Here is a 21,971-nt window from a genome sequence, read left to right as displayed (position 1 = left end):
TTAAAATTAACCACATCAGCTAACCGAAACAAGTGCGGAATTAAGAACTATCGGTCTAGCCAAGACTACACCCCTCTATCTATATTCTCTAGCACCTTCCAAAGATACTAATTAAGCAATAAAGGTGCCGGACTAGCTATAGCTCACCTAACTAATTCTAGAAGCAAGGTCACATAAACCTATGACACTAGTACTTTAAGCAACAAGGGAGCTTCTACACATGCTAGTAAGCAAAAGCACAAAGCCACCTAAGCTCACTAGCAATGCCAGCGTCCAATCGACCGCTCTACCGAACACTGCCTTTTCTGATTCACACCAGACGCGTTCGATGTGGCGACCAGACGTGTCCGATCGCTGAGTATGCCACCAAATACCGGACGTGTCCGGTCACCATACCGCACACGTCCGGTCACTCTGTAACCAGCGCTACTCACTCGTTTTCATCACCAACTTCTTCTCCTTTGCAAATGTGCCAACACCACCAAGTGTACACCATCATGTGTATGTGTGTTAGCATTTTCACAATCATTTTTCAAAGGATTAGCCACTCAACTTGCCACATCACTCGATCCTAGCGACGATGCAAAGTTAGATCACTCGAGTGGCACTAGATGACCGATATGCAAACAAGTTTGCCCCTCTTGATAGTACGACCATCTATCCTAAACCCGGTCATAAACTTCTCTACACACCTATGACCGGTGAAATGAAATACCCTAGGTTGTACCTTTGCCTTTCGCATTCCATTCCATCTCCTCCAATGTTGATGCAACACATGCACCAACATGATCAACAATGATATGATCCACTTCATATGATCACATGATCATATTGGTTCATCGATCTTGACTTTACTTGCTCTTCACCGTTGCCATCGTCTATCAGCGCCATCTTGCTCAAGCTTCACCGCCACGCGGTCCATCACTCCAAAGCCTTCGACTTGTCCTTCACGCTTGCAACCGGTCCATCAAGCCAAGTCTTGTCTTGATCTTCCCCACCTTGATCTTCCCCACTCAATGTCATGTCTCATGTGTATTTAAGCTCCTTCATCATCACATGTGTGAGCTTTACAACATCTCCAAGCCATTTTCACCGTCATAGCATATGTTGCTCATACACATGTACATGAGGACTAATCACCTGTGTATCTCACATAAACACAATTAGTCCATCTAAGTTGTCATTCAATTACCAAAACCAAACAAGGACCTTTCAGAGGGGCCATCCTGTTACAAATTGATAAACAAAGCGTTAGAGTATTCAAATTAACAAAATTCAAGTTAACATTAGTAAGTTCACAAACAAATTCACTAACCTAACTAGCCTAAATCTCTAAACCCAAAATTCTAACTATACTAGATAATAAATACATAATCAATCCATATAAAACTTTAGTTCTAAAATTACAAGTAATCTCTCCGTCTCAAAATAAATACACATCATGCTTCTCGAGTAGTCAAATATGTTTAAGTTTGATCAAAACTAAAAAACGGTATCAATATTTCTATCTCCTAATAAGTTTATTACGAAAGTATTAAATAAATACACATCTTTCGTAATAAGTTTATTACGAAAGTACCTATTATGTATCATAAATATTAGTACGCTATTATATAAATTTGGTCAAAGACACTAATAGTCAATGAAAATAGTCTCCATGCCCCTACATGCTCCTAAAAATGCTAGCACTAGCAGACCATCATCAACTCTTTTGCTTCTGCGATGGCCGCTCGAGGATTGCAAGGGCACGTGGGGTATCGTAGGGATACAAAAAATACTAACTATACTAGATAATAAAAAAATATGAAATCGAGAGGGAGGTACCTTAGGAGCGGGCGGCCTTGACGCGCCGACGTTCGCGGCACGGCCGGCTAGGGCGCTGCGTGGCGGGAGTGGCCGGGCGCGGCATGGGCGAGCGGCCGAGGCCGGGCCGTGCGCGGCGTGGCCGGGCGAGCGCGGGCGCTGGCGGCGGCGTTCGGGCGTCGGGCGGGCGGGCAGGGCAGGGTTGCGTGCTGGCAGGCGGGCTCACACGCGGTATATATCTGGTGCTGCCGCGCCACAGATCAGGGCGCGGCACTGCCGCGCCAGGGTCGGTGGCGTGGCAAGACCCGCCACGTCAGCGGCCCCCTAGGCCGGCCCACGCCACGTCAGCCCTGTGCCGCGCCACCATGCATGGCGCGGCACAGGCATTTGGCCGCGCCAGGGCAATAGGCGTGGCCAAAAGTGTTAGTTTAAAAAAACCGACAGTGTTAGATTTACAATTATATTCAAAAAAGGGTTAAAATTAAAAAAAATTCTCCTAAGCCTGGAGGGCAGGGAGGCAGGGATGGAGCACACGAGGTTGCCGATGTGTCATAACCCAATTTCAACCCGTCCCAGCCCACACTTGCGCTAAACCCAACCCACCCAAACCCGTAGATTATTAATACCCACTCCCATCCATCCAAATAAACCCCACGTGAGAACCCGCCCCATAATACCCGTTTCTACCCGCCCCATTAGCAGGCCTACTCGTTCGTCGTTCTAATAACAATCGCTCCCGGTGCCTTTTTACCCTGCAATAACGTCTCTATATCTTCTTCCGAACCTTGGAGAGAGTGAGAGACAGCCTCGCTCTTTGTTTTGCATTGACGGGTGAGAAACCAAGATTAATGGATGGGATATTTTGAGATCAAGTTGAAAAATCTATTGGTGGGGCACCAAAAATCTCTATTTCTATCAGTATGCAAGGATATAGAAGACTCTTGGAGCTGCTCTAACTATTACTGTTAGAGTGTGCTTGGTCAGCTAGAGATTGTAATACTTGGCTTGTAATAATTGGGAGTATTTGCTCAAAAGAATTTTGGGAATATGTTTTTCAGTAAACTCCATTGTGCAGTTTGGTCTTTTTCGCAATGCACAAGTTGTTAAAAGCTAGGCACATGCAGATGGATCGTCGAATTGTTACAATAATCAGGGCTACTACAAATCGGTAGCAAAAGCCAGTTCACAGGCTGCTGCTATTTATGGATCAGCTAGGAATTTCAAAAGTTGTATAAAGGCTCTAACTGATTCAGATTTCAAACATGCCCTAAGCTAATGAAAACAGCACTTTCAGATGACTAGTCAAATTATTTATATCTGAAAGTGGCCTTTATTGATTCAGAAGGAGGAGCTCCTGCGTTCATCCACCATGAGCTCTAGAGACGAGCATCTATTAGTATCTCATTGCTTAATTGGGTCCATCCATAGTCATAGCCTCTAGAATCTAGACGCTTTTCCTCTTTGCCGCGTTGAAAAATTAATCTACAGGACGGACGGCCTCATCTTTCGTCTGAACGGCCGGAACTAAGTAACCCCACTCAGTTCATCTGGAATATGATATCAAATCACAGGGTTCTAATAAGATACTCCCTCCATCTCAAATTATAAGTTATTATAAAACTCTTAGAGAGTCAAAGTATCTCAAATTTGACCAAAATTATATAAGAAATTATAAAGATTCAAATAGATAATACTATGAAAATATAATTAATGAAGAACCTAATGATACTTAAATTAGTATCATAAATGTTATTATCTTATCATACAAATTTGGTTAAACTTGATATGCTTTGACTCTATAAGATTTTTGGAATGACTTATAATCTGGAACGGAGGGAGTATTAGTTGGGCAGGCTGACACATGCACCTGTGGTTACGTTTACGTACGCCACACACAACAAAAGAGCTCTGGAAGTAATAGCTGTGACTACTACACTCTCCAAAGATCAGTCAGTCGGCCTGTTCGCTGGTTGTTTTTTGGGTTGATAAGTCCGGTTGGTACTGATTTGTTGTGAGAGAAAAACACTGTTGTCTGGCTGAAACCAACGAGCGAACAGGCTGACGGAGTATCATGAAAGGTGCCCTGCCCCTGGAATAGTTGTGTTGTGTCCACAGACTACTAGCTAAGGTCTACGCCCATACAGTACCTGTTTTCTAGAAGAAGAAGAAACTGGTACAAAGGCAAGCTGCAAAGGTATGGGTTACTTCTTGATGTAGATAGATGGAGCCAGTGAAACGATTCAGCAATGAATCATGATTTGTTCGAATAGCATGGGGCATGGCGGCAAGAGAAGGCCTAGGCCCTGCCCGACAGCCCATCTGTCATGTGAGCCCAAAATCGAAGCAAATGAAAAAGAACAATGGCGACAAAATGGGCCGGTCCATATGGATACTGCTCCAGGCCCCAGGCGGCCAGGCCTAATGAGCACAACGTAAAGGAACTTGGGGCAGAGAGGCAGAGACCCTGAGTTTTATGGGAGCAGATATACATATACCTTATGTGATTTTGCATGCACACCTTATGGCCCTGTTCGCTTATCTTATAATCCATACTTTTTAGCTTAGTTTTTCAGCCGGAACAATGTTTTTCTCTCATAACAAATCAGCCGGAATAGTGTTTCGACTTGTTTTTTTTTCAGCGAAGTGAACGGAGTGTGTTCCCAAACTGAATAATTTAGAAGCTACTATTGATGTTTTTAGTTTTTATGGTCTGATAACAACTTGTCCGAAACAACATGTTTTCATGAGCAGAGTAGTACTCCATGTTTTCATGAGCGCCACGACACTAAAGGTTAGTGATAGAGATTGAATTAAGATCTAAATGGGTCCCAAGAGAACATTAATATTTAAACATAACAAAAATGTTTACTCCAAATGAATCAGAGAGACTAGGAAATCCATAGCCACCTTTGGTCTGCACTAACCTCCGCCACTATTTGAGTTGTTGAATTTTTCTTATCGGTGAATTATATATGTTGTGGTGATCCTTTTTTTTATAAAAACCATATGGTGGCTACAATACACTATCAAGTATATTAATATATATGTCATAATGTTTTAGTTGAAAATATTTTTTCAACATGCTTGTTACTCTAGGTTAGTTTTATATATAATAATAGTAATTGAAGTGAGTAATTTAGAAACATATACATGTGTGCTTTATGGTTATTTATATATTTTTCATATTAGCAGATGCTGATAATTTAGATGAGGATTTTGAGGTGATATTTTAGTTTATTTTTATTTGTGAGAGAAGTGGCAATTTAGATGCAAATCTAAGAGTTTACCTAGGTTATCTACAATAATGGCATGGTGGATGATTTAGATGCAATTTAGGAAGTTACTTTATATTATGTTTCATGACGATATATGTGGGTAACTTATATATAGATTTAGAGAATTACTTTATGTTATTTTTTATAATGACAAATGTAAGTAACGCTTAGAAAATAGTAGATCTAATCAATAGGGAATCTCGTGATCTGGAGACTTTGTTGGAGGTCTCTTACCAGTGTTTTGACTTTTGAGCAACTTTTCGAGCTGGTGCTTTTAGCTAGCAAAAAAGTGGTACAACCAAAATTTAGCAGTGAAAGTGGTACAAGCAAAAGTGTTCTTGTATGATAAAAAAAATGCACAATGTACTTTTGGAAAACCGTGAAAGGAAAAACAAGGAGAAAAGATGGCACATGTTTGCGCAGAATTTGCTTATATTGAAACATCATCATGGAGTTAGTGGCGGCATCAAGCTTTGGTGCAATTGGTCTTTCCTTTGTTTTCAAAAGGTGTGCGCGTGCCGAGACGAATAAGCAAATGTGTGGCGTGGATATTATGGCGCCAGGGCAATGCAGGTGGTAAGAAATGTGTGGAATTAGAATAGCACTTCCCGGTTTGATTTAGTCCATACAAACATTAGATAAATCACGATTGTACTTAATTAACAGCCCAGATATGCTACGCTCAACATCAACATTCGCATGCACAACTACCGTAACCACTATTACTCTGTAGAAGAAAAGGTTCTTCGAAGTTGTTCAACACACTAGTAGCTTGATGTAGAGGAAGAGTAATTAACCTGTTTTGATGACTGTCATTAATCCACATTTGTTATTGACGCCGTACCACATCTTTCCCCCCTGTTCCTAGGTTCAATTTTCCACAATGGGGAGGGCGAGCACCCCTCATCCTACGGAGTGGGAGCACCAAGGTCAGCACATTGGGGAGTGGAGCACGAATCACAAAGTGTGTGAGGCAGTGGGAGCATAAATCACAATGCGTTTTGGATGGTGGGAGATAAGGGGTGGGCGCACAACCCATTGTGGATATGCATTTCTGCAAGCCGTGCCACATTAAGTTGGCTTAATCTCCTTTTAATTTTCCATTTGAGATTATATTGAACATGCATGGTTGCTCCTCACTCCAAAAAACAAATCAGATTAGTTTTGTCTAAGTCAATCTATATACTAAATTCGACCAAGTTTATATAAAAATTTACTAATACATATGATACCAAATGAGTATAGTTAGATCAAGCATCAAACATATTTTATGCATGTTCGGTCATAAACGTTGATACGGTCCTCAACAAATTTAGTAGAGTTTGTGATGGTTTGACTTAAAATAAAACTATTCCCTCCTTCTCTCAAAAAGTCAACTTTTAAAGTTGTCTAAGTCAAATCCTTTTAAGTTTAACCAATTTTATACAAAAGAGTACTAGCACAATAAAACAATAGTATAAAAATATATTTTATATTGTATTTAACTATACTAATTTTGTGTCATAAGTATTAGTCTTTTTTCTACAACATTCAATCAAACATAAAAAAATTTGACCTAGAGGAACTCTAGAAGATGATTTATTTAGAGACCGATGAGCTACAATGATTTAAAAAACAATCAGTTATATATGGCCTTGGATTTATTTTATTTAATGGCATTTAAAATGGGGGCATGACCCAATTAAAATCCCACTAGAAGAAGTTGACTATATGTCGTTCTCATGCCCAGTGGAGTACTTCATATTTGAGTGAAACAGATCTATGAGGTCACTACCCATCTGCCAAATGCAAACCTTGTGTCAACTCTAGAAGTTGATTTGGTTAAAGATACCTATAGTGAAATAGTTTCTTAAAAAACAATTATATATGTCCTTGGGTTTATTTTATTTAATGGTGTTCAAAATGGGGCCATGATCCAATTAAAATCCTACCACTAACCGTGTTGTTCGTCACCGTCAGTGGAGTACTTCATATCCGAGTGAAACAACTCCATGAGGCCAGTCTCAATGGGTTTCAAAAGAGTTTTATTGTCATTTAATATAGTGACACAACAGCAAATTTGCTTACTTGAGAGCTTATTTATGAAGAGAGAGGTAGAAAGAGAGATGAAACTCGATGGCACAGTTACAACACAAAAGTTGATGTGGCAGTCTTAGTAACTATGTGATGAAACTCTCCATTGAGGTCTGAGATGGGCACGAGGACACCACCCATGTGGCGAATAGTAATTTTGTGTCATAAGTATTGATCTTTTTTCTACAAAATTCAATCATATCTAAAAAAATGACTTATGACAACTCAGAAGTTGATTTATTTAAGGACATGCTCCCTCCATCCCTTTTAACTGTCGTTTTCGCTTCCCGATAAACAATTTTGACTAAATATATATATAAGATTAATATTTATGGTACATAATTAACATCATTAGATAGATCGTTGAATCTATTTTTATAATAAATTCATTTGGAGATATAAATGTTGCTAATATTTTTTATAAATCTAGTCAAATTTATCGGCACACAAACCATGATAACAGATATTTAGGGACAGACAGTAAGTAATTGATAAAATTTTACAAAAAACAGATATATATGGTCTTCGATTTATTTGCTTTAATGGCATTTAAAACGGAGCCATAACCCAATTAAAATCCCACCAGAAGACGTTGACTGTGCATTTCTTCATAGTCAGTGACTACTTCAGTCGTGTTTGGAACTGCTCCACGAAGTCTATACTCCACAAACTTCATCGTGGAGCACCCCTTTAGATGCTCTCACAACTCCACATTTTTTCCTCGAACTAAGTGTGTGGAGCTGAACCTATTTGGCTAAAAACATGGAGTAGAGCAGTCCCAAACACCCCCTTCATATTGAAAGGATCAAGATGCCCAAGAGCAGTTCTAAAATTCTTTCAATAATTAAACCCTACACTTAGCCCACTTCACCCCTTGTGCCTAGAATGTGTTCCTATTGTTCTACCGCATAAAAGTTTTGCACCCTAGGTTCCAATCATACTCTAGCATGGCAATTTTAAGAATGTAAAGACAAGAAATGAATTGCTCAAATGTAAATACTTAAAGTAAAGAGAGGAGAAGGAACATGGCGATGTTTTGCCGAGGTATCGGAGAGTTGCCACTCCCCACTAGTCCTCGTTGGAGCACCCACGCAAGGGTGTAGCTCCCCCTTGATCCTCACAAGGATCAATTGCTCTCTATGAGCGAATTCTTCGACACTCTGTCGTGGTGAATCACCCACAACCGCTCACAACTTGAGTTGGGTCATCCACAAGCTCCGCCGGATGATCACCAAACTTCCGATCACCACCAAGCCGTCTAGGTGATGGCGATCACCAGGAGTAACAAGCACGAACTCTCACTTGACCACAACAAGCCTAATGAGAAGGGTGGATGCACACTTGCTACTCTCCTAGCACTAATGAGACCTTAATCTTGGATTCTCAAATCTCAATCACCTCACTAGGCTATTGCTCTCCTTTGCACTCTCAAGGGTGTTTCTCAACTGAACAAATGGGCAAGAGACCTCCTTTGGACGAGTGGAGTAAGTATTTATACCCCCTCATTCAAAACATAATGTTTGGAGGTTGAGTCATCACTATGCGGGGTGACCGGATGCTCCGGTCAGGGTATCCCCGCCACTGTGTCAGAAAGAGTCGTTAAATTCTGACCAGACTCTGACCAGCGTCCGGTCAGTACTGACTTGACGTGTCCGGTCATGAAAACTACTCTCTGGAACCTTACTGATGTTGATAGGACACTGGCACCCAGAGTCCGGTCACTTCGCTTTTCAGCTTCCGGTCAGTTACCTGATCTTGACCAGCGTCCGGTCAGCACTGACCGGACGTGTTCGATCAGGAATCTCCCTCTCTGGATCCTCTCTGGAGTTGACCGGACTCTGGCACCTAGCGTCCGGTCACTTTACACTCAGCGTCCAGTCGTAACCAGATGACTCCAGTTGATCAAATAAACTAACCGGACTCACTCTTCAGCATTCGGTCACAACCAGACCAGCGTCTAGTCAGTCATTTGACCCTCCATTCACTTCCAACTCAAAATCATATGTGAATAAAGTTTGCTCCAATTAATCTTAGGGCTACTCCGGAGCTACCTAGTGCTAGATTTGACAAGTGTGCACCACACCTAACTCACTACACTCACCTAGGTCAAGCTACTAGTCCATACCCCCCTTAATAGTATGGCCAAAGGAAAAATAAAGTCCTAAACTACTCTAAGTGTCTCTTCAACACCAAACGACACTTAGAACTAGTCCATCCTTAACCTTGTCGTCCATCCTTTCAAAACTGAAATGATTTCCATCGTAGGGGCATGCCAACCATGATTGCCCAATCAATTGCCATTACCATGACCAAACTTAAATTGCCTCTGCAAAACACACGTTAGTCATAGTAATCTCGTATTGTCATTAATCACCGAAACCCAACTAGGGGCCTAGATGCTTTCAATCTCCCCTTTTTGGTGATTGATGATAATACAACCTCGAGTATGTAAAAGAGATGAGGTTTTCAACATGCTTGGTTCATATAAGCTTTTGACAATAAAAGCAAAGGAGATAGACATGCTTATATGACCCAAGCCAATATGGTGTACTCAATAGATATGAAATAAACATGAGTACAAGAAATAAAGCTCGTTTGAATCAGAGTAAAACGCGGAAGTAAGGCAAATGAGCATAATGAAGTGACATGACATATATATAAATAAAAGTAGAGAGCACACATGTCACATAAGTATCACATGTCACATAAATATCACAATCACATGTATGTAGTTCAATGCATGAAAGTAAACATGAATGCATAATGTATCACACATAAAGAACCAAAAGTAATAAATCATAAGCTCCCCCTAGATATAATGCTCCCCCTAGATCTAACATACTCGATCCCTCTCCCCCTTTGGCATCAAGCACCAAAACCTAAGAGTCGGATGGTGGGGCAGGAGCAGATGAGTTAGGTGCTGAGGTGTAGTGAGCGATCTGAAACTGTGTAGCATCATCCTCTAACCTGGAGCTCTAAGCGGTCTGACCCTCTATCGCTGGAAGTGAAGCTGAAGCGGTCTGGGTCTGCTCTAGGACTGGCACGGCCTGTGACTCTATAGGTATCACTGTAGGAGCTGACTCTGATGATGCAACAGATGATGAGAGTGTCTCTGTTGTCCTAGTAACTAGAGCAACTATGGTAGGTACAGGGACTCGCAACTCTGGTGATGTAGGCTGCCCTGTAAGCTCATTGAAAGTCACACCAAGGCTCCTAGATACTAGAGTGCCAGTCACTAGCACTAAGGAGCTCTGAGGCGGAGTGAATCCCATAATAATGGGAGTGAAATGAGGAACCTAGGCTGTCACTGGCGAAGCAAACCACTGGGACACCACTCTATAGGTGAAGCAAACTGAGTAGCTGGCTATCCCTGACTCTGAAGCCCACTGGGTTGTACAGCTAGAGTCATTGATGTGGTGGTAGGCTGGCCTATCTGAGGTGTAGTCTATGGAGGAGCAACCCCAATAGCAGTGACGACATGCTACATAAAACCAAGTAACTACTGCTAGATCAGGAGTTGCTGCTGCTGCGGTATGGCCTACTGCTGTCTCTGGAACTCATCCTATCTAGCTTGAACCTGTGCTAGTGTAGCTGTGGTCTCCTAGGCCTAGTGTGCCTGATCCTGCCTCATCCGCTCAAGAATAGCTAGAAGAGCGAGGTCTGTCTACGGTGGCTGTGGAGCTAAGCTGGAGCCACTAGCCTCTCTATCATGTGGTCGAGGAGGCATATGAGGAATAGTCTGATAATCATCATCAGAATTGTCACTAGGGTCACTCTCGACCACACCCTCCTATTGAGCATCTAGCTGCTCCTCCTCTGTCGCTACAAAGCCCCTGATGATCTTATCCTGCTAGGCTGCTATCTTAAGACCTCTGGGCGATGACTCGGCTAGTGAGGTGTCCTCGTAGTACTATGGCGGAGCATCTGAGTCATGTTATAAGGAGGGAACTCTATAGTGGCACCTATGTACTCAGCCATCATCTCCAGAGACTTCTGTATAACTACCTTTCTAATAAAGATGTAATCCAGTGAGTATAAGGCAGCTGTCTATGACCTCTAAACCCCTCTGTAAGAGTGTCCTCCATCTCTGAAAGAATGGCATCCCAAATATCAAAAATTGTCTACTGCAATAGAGAGTTCACCAACCATAACTGAATGCGAGTCAATCCCTCATGGTAACCCATCCTCAGGAGCAGAGTCCTCCTTATGATAGCATCAAGAAGCTAAGCTGTAGGAGTAAGGTCTCGTGGTGTCCTACTCGACCCTCGCCAAATGGCTCTATGAAACATGGTCGTACAAGATCTGTGGGTGGCACAAGCCCACCATGAGGGCGTCTAGGAGGCTCTGTCTGACCATAGCAAACCTCATGAAGGTGAATGGGTGACTCTAGAATCCTGAGAATCTCTCTAACCCTTGAGCTCTGCAGCCTGTAGTCACAGCCTCTGAATCCAAAGTGGATGAATCTGTGCCTTGGGTCAATCCAAAGTGAAGAGTAGAACTCATGAACCCATGATGGAACATATCAGCCAGTCCATCCAAGTAGGTCTGTCAACCCTGGTAGATAAGATAGATGGGGATGAATCTGCTCACCTGCTGCTGCTACAAGTGCCTTAATGGAGCAAACTCTCTGACATCTGAATGCAACTCCACTATTTAGATAAGCATTGTAAAAACTCTCCTGCAGTGGTGTGTAGAAGTGCTCAGAAGCACGCTCATCCCGCATTGGTGGAAACTAGTCCTCAAACTACACAAAATGGAGCTGCTGCACCTGCTTAACTGTGGCTACCCTCAAGTCAAGGTGAGTCACTGGAGGCAGACCCTATGGTCTAGGAGGTGGACGAGAACCCCTCCTCTATGTCTTAGGCCTCGGCGTCACCTGAGCACGAGTATGACTAGAGCGTCATAGCTGTGGCTGAGGTGCCTGATCTGTCTGCTCTGCCTACTCAGTCTGCTCAGCCTACTGAGTATCCTCTGACTGCACTGATGGCTATGTTGGCTGCTATGTCTCCCCCTGAGGCTAACTCTCCTCTATAGTGACACGTCGTCCTCCAAGCATGATAGTACTAGCTGGACTACCATGAAGACTCTCAACCCTCTGAATGGTGGCCCTCTGAGCTGGTGATAGCTAATCTACAATATGGACACCACTCCTAGCTCCACCTCTCTCTGCTCGCTCAACTGCTGCTGCCACTGCTGCTGCTCTCTCAGCCTCTACATCGATGAGCTTTCGCTTCTTCGTCATAGTCTTCTTGGCCTTGCCTTTCTCCTGAGCAGTCAAGCGAGGCAGAGGCCTCGGATCCTCATCACCTGGACCACCTCTAGCATTCTTGACCTATGCCATTGCTGGAGCTAAAAAGAACTACTATCACGGACAAGAATCAATTGCTAACTGACACTCGTGAGGCTTGGCCTCGATCCGTACTCATGGGCTTGGCCCCAAGTTCACTGACAACTCCAAAGAGAACCACAAAAGCACCGACTCGCTGCATGATAGAATAGATTAGATATATGAATAATTACAATATACATCTAGAGATGCAAAACCCTAAGAAGCAAGCAGTAGATACAAAATTAGAGGCGAAGGCTTGCTACCTGATGAAATCAGATGATCTGATGAACAAACAGTGGAGGAACAAATCACGGGGCACCACTGGGTCGGCAATGTGAGGCTAGGGTTAGGGTTCTGGCGCGACATGGTGCGGTGGCCAATCAATCCAATGGGCTCGATGGATGGTAGCTAGGGCTCCAGTGTGGATGTGGCGGCGCTGTTGTGCTATTGTAGCGAGGGAGGCATAGGCGGCGGTGCTGGTGTGCCATGAGCAGGCGACACGGTCAGGCGGTGTGGGCAGGCAGCGCTGGCAGGTGGCACGGGTAGGCGGCGTGGGCAGGTGGCGCTGGTAGGTGTCTTGGGCAGTGCATGGTGGAGTAGGTGCGAGCACGGGCATGTCTATGCTGTAGCAATGGCAAAGTCAGCACGGGTTTGGGCAGGCGCGCGGCGGTTGGATGAGGCGGTGCTGGATTAGGTTATGACGGTGAAAAACCATACGGTGATTAGATATAAGTATGGTGGCCCCGCATGTTAGATAAGGAAACAGAAAGGAGTATTAGATCCACATGACTTCTACTGACCAGACGCTCTAGTGGAAACGACCGGACGCTACCACCCAGAGTCTGATCAACAACAGAGAGGTCCAAAACCTCCCAAGTCGCTATCGGACATGTTCGGTTAACCTTGACTTTGCCCTTTGAATTGTCACCAAATGTAATTCTTTCTTTCCCATCAACTTCTTCATCTAGTGAGGTGAACATACGAGGATCACCGGTCATATGTTGAGTGTAACCACTATCAATTACCCAATGACTTCCACCGGTCTTGTAGTTCACCCACACACAAGAGATCAAGCTTGTTTAGGGACCCAAACTTGTTGATGGCCCTTAACTTTCTCAACAAGTGACTTTGCAACCTAATTTTTCTTAGGCCTATTCTTGCTGGGAGGTCCTACGAACATGACTTTCATTTTTCCACTAGAGTCCTTTCTAAGCATGTAATGAGCATTGAAAGCAAAGGGTCTAGCATGCTTGGGCAATGGTTGTGGTGGTGGAGTTTGACACTCATGGGCAAAGTGACCTTCTTGTCCACACTCAAAACACCTGAAAGCATCTAGGCCCCTAGTTGGGTTTCGATGATTAATGACAATACAAGATTACTATGACTAACGTGTGTTTTGTAGAGACAATTAAGTTAGGTCATGGTAATAGCAATTGATTGGGCAATCATGGTTGTCATGCCCCTACGATGGAAATCATTTCGGTTTTCAAAGGATGGACGACAAGGTTAATGATGGACTAGTTATAAGTGTCATTTGGTGTTGAAGAGACACTTAGAGTAGTTTAGGACTTTGTTTTTCCTTTGACTATACTATTAAGGGGGGTATGGACTAGTAGCTTGACCAAGGTGAGTCTAGTGGGTTAGGTGCGATGCACACTTGTCAAATCTAGCACTAGGTAGCTCTAGAGTAGCCCTAAGATCAATTGGAGCAAACTTCATTCATATATGATTTTGAGTTAGAAGTGAATGGAGGGTCAAATGACTGACCAAACGCTGAAGGGTGAGTCTGATTAGTTCATTTGATCAACTGGAGCCGTCTGGTTGTCACCGAACGCTGAGTGTAAAGTGACCGGACGCTGGGTGCCTGAGTCCAATCAACTCGAGAGAGGTTCTAGAGAGGGAGATTCCTAATAGGATGTGTCTGGTCAGTGCTGACCGGACGCTGGTCAGGATCCGGTAACTGACCGGACACTGAACTACGAAGTGACCGGACTCTAGGTGCCAGCGTCCGGTTAACATCAGTAAGGTTCTAGAAAGCAGTTTTCGTAACCGGACATGTCCGGTTAGTGCTAACCGAAAGTAGGTCAGAGTTCGGTCACAACTTAACACCTCTGTGGCAGGGATAACTAACCAGAGCGTCCGGTCACCTTGATCAGAGCGTTCGGTCACCCCGTAGAGTGCTGACTCAACCTCCTAATGGTTTGTTTTGAATGATTGGGTATAAATACTTCCTCTATTCATCCAAAGGAGGTCTCTTGCCCATTTGTTCAGCTATGAAACACCCTTGAGACTGCAAAGGAGAGCAAGGGCCTAGTGAGGTGATTGAGATTTGAGAATCCAAGATTAAGGCCTCATTAGTGCAAGGAGAGTAGCAAGTGTGCATCCACCCTTCTCATTAGGCTTGTTGTGGTCAAGTGAGAGTTCGTGCTTGTTACTCTTAGTGATCGCCATCACCTAGATGGCTTGGTGGTGATAGGGAATTTGGTGATCATCCAGCGAAGCTTGTGGATGACCCAACTCAAGTTATGAGCGGTTGTGGGCGATTCACCGTGATGGAGTGTTGAAGAATCAGCCCATAGAGAGCACTTGATCCTTGTGTGGATCAAGGGGGAGCTACACCCTTGCGCGGGTGCTCCTACGAGGACTAGTGTAGAGTGGCAACTCTCTGATACCTCGGCAAAATATCACCGTGTTCCTTCTCTTCTCTTTACTTTAAGCATTTACATTTGAGCAATTCAATTCTTGTCTTTACATTCTTAGAATTGACATGCTAGAGTAGGATTGGAACTTATGGTACAAAACTTTTGTGCGGTAGAACAGTAGGAACACATTCTAGGCACAAGGGGTGAAGTGGGCTAAGTGTAGGGTTTAATTATTGCAAAGAATTTTAGAATTAGCCCAATTCATCCCCCCTCTTGGGCATCTTGATCCTTTCAATTGGTATCAGAGCCTCATGCTTATGAATTTAGGCTTAACCGTCTAGAGAAAGATGTCCCACAAGGATGGACCTCCTCCTATCTTTGAGGAAGATGATTTTCCTTATTGGAAAATCTGCATGGAGGCTTACTTAGAAGCTCTAGATGTTGGAATTATTAGAGCCGCCTCTCAAGGTTTCCCAAAACCTAAGGATCCCACACGCCTTCAAGGCGATGAAGTCAATTATGAGAAATGGAATGCAAGGCTAGAAACACCATCTTTAGAGACCTTTGCAAAGATGTGTTTAATCATGTGCGGAACCACAAGGACGCCCATGCACTATGGTTGGACATTTGTATGCTCCATGAGGGAACAAAGAGTGAGCGTGAGGAACACTATCATCTTGTCATGAAAAAACTTAATTCTTTTGAGATGCTTTCTAAAGAAAGTGCTAATGAGATGTACTCATGCTTAAATGTTCTTGTAGAGGAAGTCAATGGGCTTGGACTTACACAAATGCAACCATCCAATGTTGTAAGAAAGATCTTGAGTGTCCTCCCCATTGACAAATATAGGAACATTGTGACCGTCCTTCATCAAGATAATCTTTCCACCGCTACCCCAACTCAAATATTGGGAAAGATCAACGCACATAAGATGTATATGCACATCACACCATAAGATGGCTCTTCTTCCACCAAGAAGAAAGACTTGGCATTCAAGGCTAGCCAAGAGAAGGGCAAAGCAAGAATTGAATATGAGAGCTCAAGTGATAATGAAATTGATGATGCAAGTCTTGCTCTCATGGTGAGAAGAACCGCCAAGATGCTTAAGAAGCTCAACAAGAATGGTGTCAAGTTTGACGACAAAAAGAAGTTCTTCATTAGCAATAGAAGGATGCTAATCTCTGAGATGGATTGCTATAATTGTGGAGAACTTGGTCATCTAGCACATCAATGCCCCAAGCCCAAGAAAGATAAGTACAAGAAGAAGTACAAGGGCAAGAAAGATGGCAAGAAGTACAATGATGATGAAAAGAAGCAAAACAAGTCATACAAGAAGAAAGATGGCAAGAAGAAGGATTTCCACAAGAAGAAGAAAAATGACAGGGCATACATCATCGGTGATTGGCTCACGGATATTGATTCATCAAGTTGCTCATCTGATGATGATAGTGAGAAGGAGAAGGTGGCTGCTATTGTGATTGACTCTTCACTATCTTCACCGACACCACCGCCATCATCCTCTACACACCTATGCCTTATGGCTAAGGGTGAACGAAAGGTATCAAATGATGATGATAGTAGTGGTGATGATCATGCTAGCAATGATGATAGTGATAGTGATGATGAATTTGAATCACCTTCCTATGATGATCTTGTCAAGTTGCTTAATCAATATACTAAAATCATTAGGAAGACAAGAGCTAAAAATAAAAAGCTAGAAATTGAGAATGATTCTCTCTTAGCTAAATATGATGTTGTTAAAAGGCTAGTGTCGAGCTTAGAGAAGAACATAAAACTATGTCATCCAAACTCAAGGAGCTAAAATCATCTAAAAATGAGCTTAAATAAAAATATGACAAACTTGAAGGGATACATAATGAACTCATCACTAGCCACAATATGCTAAAAGAAGAATATACAAATCTTAAGATCAATCAAGATAATCTTGTTGTTTCTCATGAGCTATTATCCAATGAGCCACATGACGCTACTAACCATGTTGTTAAGATTGATATAGCTACATCATGTGATGATTTGATCATTGAGAGCATTGAGAAAGGTTCTAGTAGCAAAGGCAAGCAAGTGGTTGAGTCCGACAACTATGATGAGTATGTCAAGATCAAGAATGAGAATGAGAAGCTCAAGAAAGATCTTGAAAATCTATCAACCACCAACACCATTGTGATAGAGAACCTTGACCATGATAGTGATCTAGCTCTTGAGAATGAGATGCTCAAAGAAGAGAACAAGAGACTAAAGAAGGAGAAAAATCATGATGAACTCAAAGAAGAGAACAAGAAGCTCAAGTTAGAAAAAGAACATCTCAAGACCGGCTTGAGCAAGTTTACAAGAGGTCAACATCTTCAAAGTGAGCTACTCATGAACACCGTCATGAAGATGGATAGAAGTGGAATTGGATACTTGGCACATCAAGAGAAGAAGGCTCAAGCTCAACACCAACAACAACATAAGTCAAAGCCAAAGCATAAGAGGTGTTTTGAGTGTGGACAAGAAGGTCACTTTGCCCATGAGTGTCAAACTCCACCACCACAACCCTTGCCCAAGCATGCTAGACCCTTTGCTTTCAATGCTCATTACATGCTTAGGAAGGACTCTAGTAGAAAAATGAAAGTTATGTTCTTAGGACCTCCCAACAAAAATAGGCCTAAGAAAATTTGGGTTGCAAAGTCACTTGTTGAGAAAGTCAAGGGCCCTCAATAAGTTTGGGTTCCTAAACAAGCTTGATCTCTTATGTGTAGGTGAACTACAAGACTAGTGGAAGTCATTGGATAATTGATAGTGATTGCACTCAACATATGACCGATGATCCTCATATATTCACCTCACTAGATGAAGAAGTAGATGGCCAAGAAAGAATTACATTTGGTGATAATTCAAAGGGCAAAGCTAAAGGATTGGGCAAAGTGGCAATATCAAATGTTCATTCAATCTCAAATGTGATATATGTTGCTTCATTGAGCTTCAACTTGCTATCCGTTGGTCAATTGTGTGATCTTGGTTTTCAATGCTTGTTCACTGAGAAGGAAGTGGTGGTATCTAAGAAAGATGATGATCAAGTTATATTCAAGGGATTTAGATACAACAATCTATATCTATTAGATTTCACATCTGAAGATGCTAACTTGAAGACATGCCTATTCATCAAAACATCACTTGGATGGCTATGGCATAGAAGACTTGCTCATGTTGGGATGAGGTCACTCAAGAAGCTTATGAAGAATGAATTGGTGAGAGGGTTGAAGGATGTGAAATTTGAGAAGGACAAGCTTTGTAGTGCATGTCAAGCCGGCAAGCAAGTTGCAAACACTCATCCTACAAAAGCTTTCATGGCAACAAGAGTGCTAGAGCTCCTTCACATGGACTTATTTGGACCAACAACTTATACGAGATTGGGAGGAAATCTTTATTGTCTTGTGATTGTTGATGACTACTCTAGATATACATGGGTGTTCTTCCTTCATGACAAGACCGAGGTTGCATCATGTTTCAAGAAGTTTGCTAAGAGAGCACAAAATGAGTTTGACAACACAAACATTGAAGCTTATTGTGATGAAGTTGGAATCAAGCATGAGGTCTCCGCAACATATACTCCTCAACAAAATGGTGTAGTTGAGAGAAAGAACCGGACACTCATCATACTTGTAAGAACAATGCTTGATGAGTACAACACACCCAAAGCTCTATGGGAAAAGCTATCAACACCGCATGTTATGTATCCAACCGCCTATTCCTTCAAAAGTTTCTTGGCAAGACACCTTATGAGTTGCTCAATGGGAAGAAGCCAGATGTCTCATTCTTCTGGGTGTTTGGTTGCAAATGCTACATCTACAAGAAGCGACAACACCTAGGGAAGTTTCAAAGATGTTGTGATATTAGCTTTCTTGTTGGTTACTCATCAAAGTCCAAAGCATATCGAGTATTTAATCATGCCACCGGCTTGGTTGAACAAACATATGATGTAGAATTTGATTAATCTAATGGCTCCCAAGGAGCACATGAGAATCTTGATGATGTAGGTGATGAACCATTGGGAGATGCCATGAAGAATATTCTGGTTGGAGACATCAAGCCTAAAGATGATGAAGATGATGTACTTGTGATTGATCCACCTTCTTCATCAAATGTGCCACAAGATGGTGATAAAGATAGAAGAGTAGAAAATGAAGATGCTCATGTCCCCATGATCAAATGGTGGCACAAGCTCAAGATGTTGATGCTCCACGACCTCCCCCTCAAGTGGTTGATAGAAGAAATTCACCTATACTACAAGCTCATCCAAAAGATCTCATCATAGGGAGTCCTTCAAAGGGTGTAATGACTCGCTCTCAAAAACTTGCTTCATTTATTGAACATCACTCTTTTGTCTCTTGTGTTGAACCTAAGAATGTAGAAGAAGTTCTTCAAGATTCGGATTGGATAATTGCCATGCATGAAGAGTTGAACAACTTCACTTGCAATGAAGTTTGGACTCTTGAAGAGCGACCACATGGTACAAGAGTCATTGGAACAAAGTGGGTGTTCTGTAACAAGCAAGATGATTAAGGCATTGTAGTGAGGAACAAGGCAAGACTAGTTGCAAAGGGGTTCTCTCAAGTTGAAGGGTTAGATTTTGGAGAGACCTTTGCACTGGTTGCAAGACTTGAATCCATTCGTATCCTCCTTGCATATGCATCGCATCATAAAATGAAATTATATCAAATGGATGTAAAAAGTTCATTTTTAAATAGCTTCTTAAATGAACTAGTCTATGTTGATCAACCTCCTAGGTCTGAAGACCCTAGATATCCTAATCATGTTTATAGGTGGTCCAAGGCGCTATATGGGCTTAAGCGAGCCCCAAGAGCTTGGTATGAACGCCTTTGGGATTTCCTCATTGAGAAGGGCTTCACCATTGGGAAGGTCGACACCACACTATTCACCAAGAAGCTTGATGAAGAAATCTTCATTTGTCAAGTATATGTTGATGATATCATCTTTGGATCATCAAATGAAGATTATTGCAAAGAGTTTATTGAATTGATGTCGAAGGAGTTCAAGATGTCTATGATTGGAGAACTTACATTCTTTCTCGGTTTTCAAGTCAAGCAAATGAGAGAAGGGATTTTCATCTCTCAAGAAAAGTATACCAAGGATCTTCTCAAGAGGTTCAATATGGATGAATGTAAGCCAATCAAGACACCAATGCCATCAAATAGACATCTTGACCTAGATGAGGGAGGTAAAACAGTGGATCAAACTCTATACCGCTCTATGATTGGTAGCTTGTTATATTTAACCGCATCTAGACCCAACATCATATTTAGTGTATGTATGTGTGCAAGATTTCAAGCTAGTCCTAAGGAAGCTCACATGGTTGCCGTTAAAAGAATCCTTAGGTACCTTAAGGACACACCAAGCATTGGTCTTTGGTATCCTAAAGGAGCTAGATTTCAATTAGTTGGCTATTCTGATTTGGAATATGCCAGTTGCAAAGTTGATAGGAAAAGCACATCCGGAGGGTGCCATTTGCTTGGTAGATCACTTATGTCTTGGTCCTCCAAGAAGCAAAATAGTGTGGCTTTGACCGTCGCCAAAGCGGAATACATTACCGTGGATGCTTGTTGTGCACAAATACTTTACATGAAGCAAACTTTGCTATACTATGGTGTAGTTCTAGAAAAGGTACATTTTTTGTGTGACAATGAGAGTGCGGTAAAGCTTGTTAATAATCTGGTTCAACATTCTCGCACCAAGCACATAGATATCCGCCATCACTTTCTTAGAGATCATGTTGCTAAAAATGATATATCACTACAAGGTGTAAGGACCGAGGATCAATTGGTGGATATCTTCACTAAACTGCTAGATGAGGCTACTTTTTGTCGGTTGAGGAATGAGCTTAATGTGCTTGATTTTAGTAACTTCACTAGAAAATGAGCTTGTGTTGTCCCTTGCATTGCATTGTAATATACAACATGTTTAATTTTTGGTAATGTATTTAGGGCTTGTCTAACATGGTTAAGATAACCATCGTAAAGCGTGTGAAGAAGCTTAACCTTGGATCAAACTTGACAAGCAACTAGAATTAATTTCAAGTATTGCATTGCATATGCATGTGTGTTGTTTTGTCGTTTCCTTTCTATTACCCTTTTATTGCCTATTTTCTTAAAACAAAGTATAACCTAAGGCAAAATATTTTGAAAAATTTGAGGGTTTGAGAGAGGTCACTCACATCAGTCCCAATTGGTGTTTATTTGGGTCTTATTGAAGTTGGGACTTGATTAGGAACAGGCAGCGCGAAGGAACTTTGAAGATTTGCTAAAAAAGGGTGACCGGACGCTACACCGGACTCTGGATTCCAGCGTCCGGTTAGTTCATAGGAGGTGAATAGAAGCGCAAAGGAGTGACCAAACACTGAAATAGTACCTTTCCTATGTCCAGTCAAGCAAAGAAGATGAACACAGGACCGACCGGACTCTGGCTGCGTCTGATCAAGGGTAACCGGACACATCCGGTCGTGACTTGAGGGTATTTGGACCTCTCTATAGTCGACCGTACTCTAGGTGACAGCGTTCGGTCGTTGCCACCGGAGCGTCCAGTCAGTAGAAAGCATTTGGATCTAGGACTCTATTCCTTTCCTTTTCTCATCCATCATGGGGGGCATCATATAACCCGTACGCCGCGCTCTCGTTTTGCCCTAACCATGCTGCTGTGATTCCGCCGACTTTGCCGTCGCTCGCCCACACCGCCGCGCTCCCTGCCTGTGCCACCGGCTTGTGCCGCCTACCTGTTCCACACCCATGCCGTGCCTTGCTCCACGCCGCCATGCCACGCAGCAGCATCGTGCGA

The sequence above is a fragment of the Miscanthus floridulus genome, chromosome 1, assembly GCF_019320115.1.
Source record: "Miscanthus floridulus cultivar M001 chromosome 1, ASM1932011v1, whole genome shotgun sequence".
NCBI lineage: Eukaryota > Viridiplantae > Streptophyta > Magnoliopsida > Poales > Poaceae > Miscanthus > Miscanthus floridulus.
The sequence above is the reverse complement of the archived record's forward strand: the minus strand, read 5'-3'. Positions refer to the sequence as shown.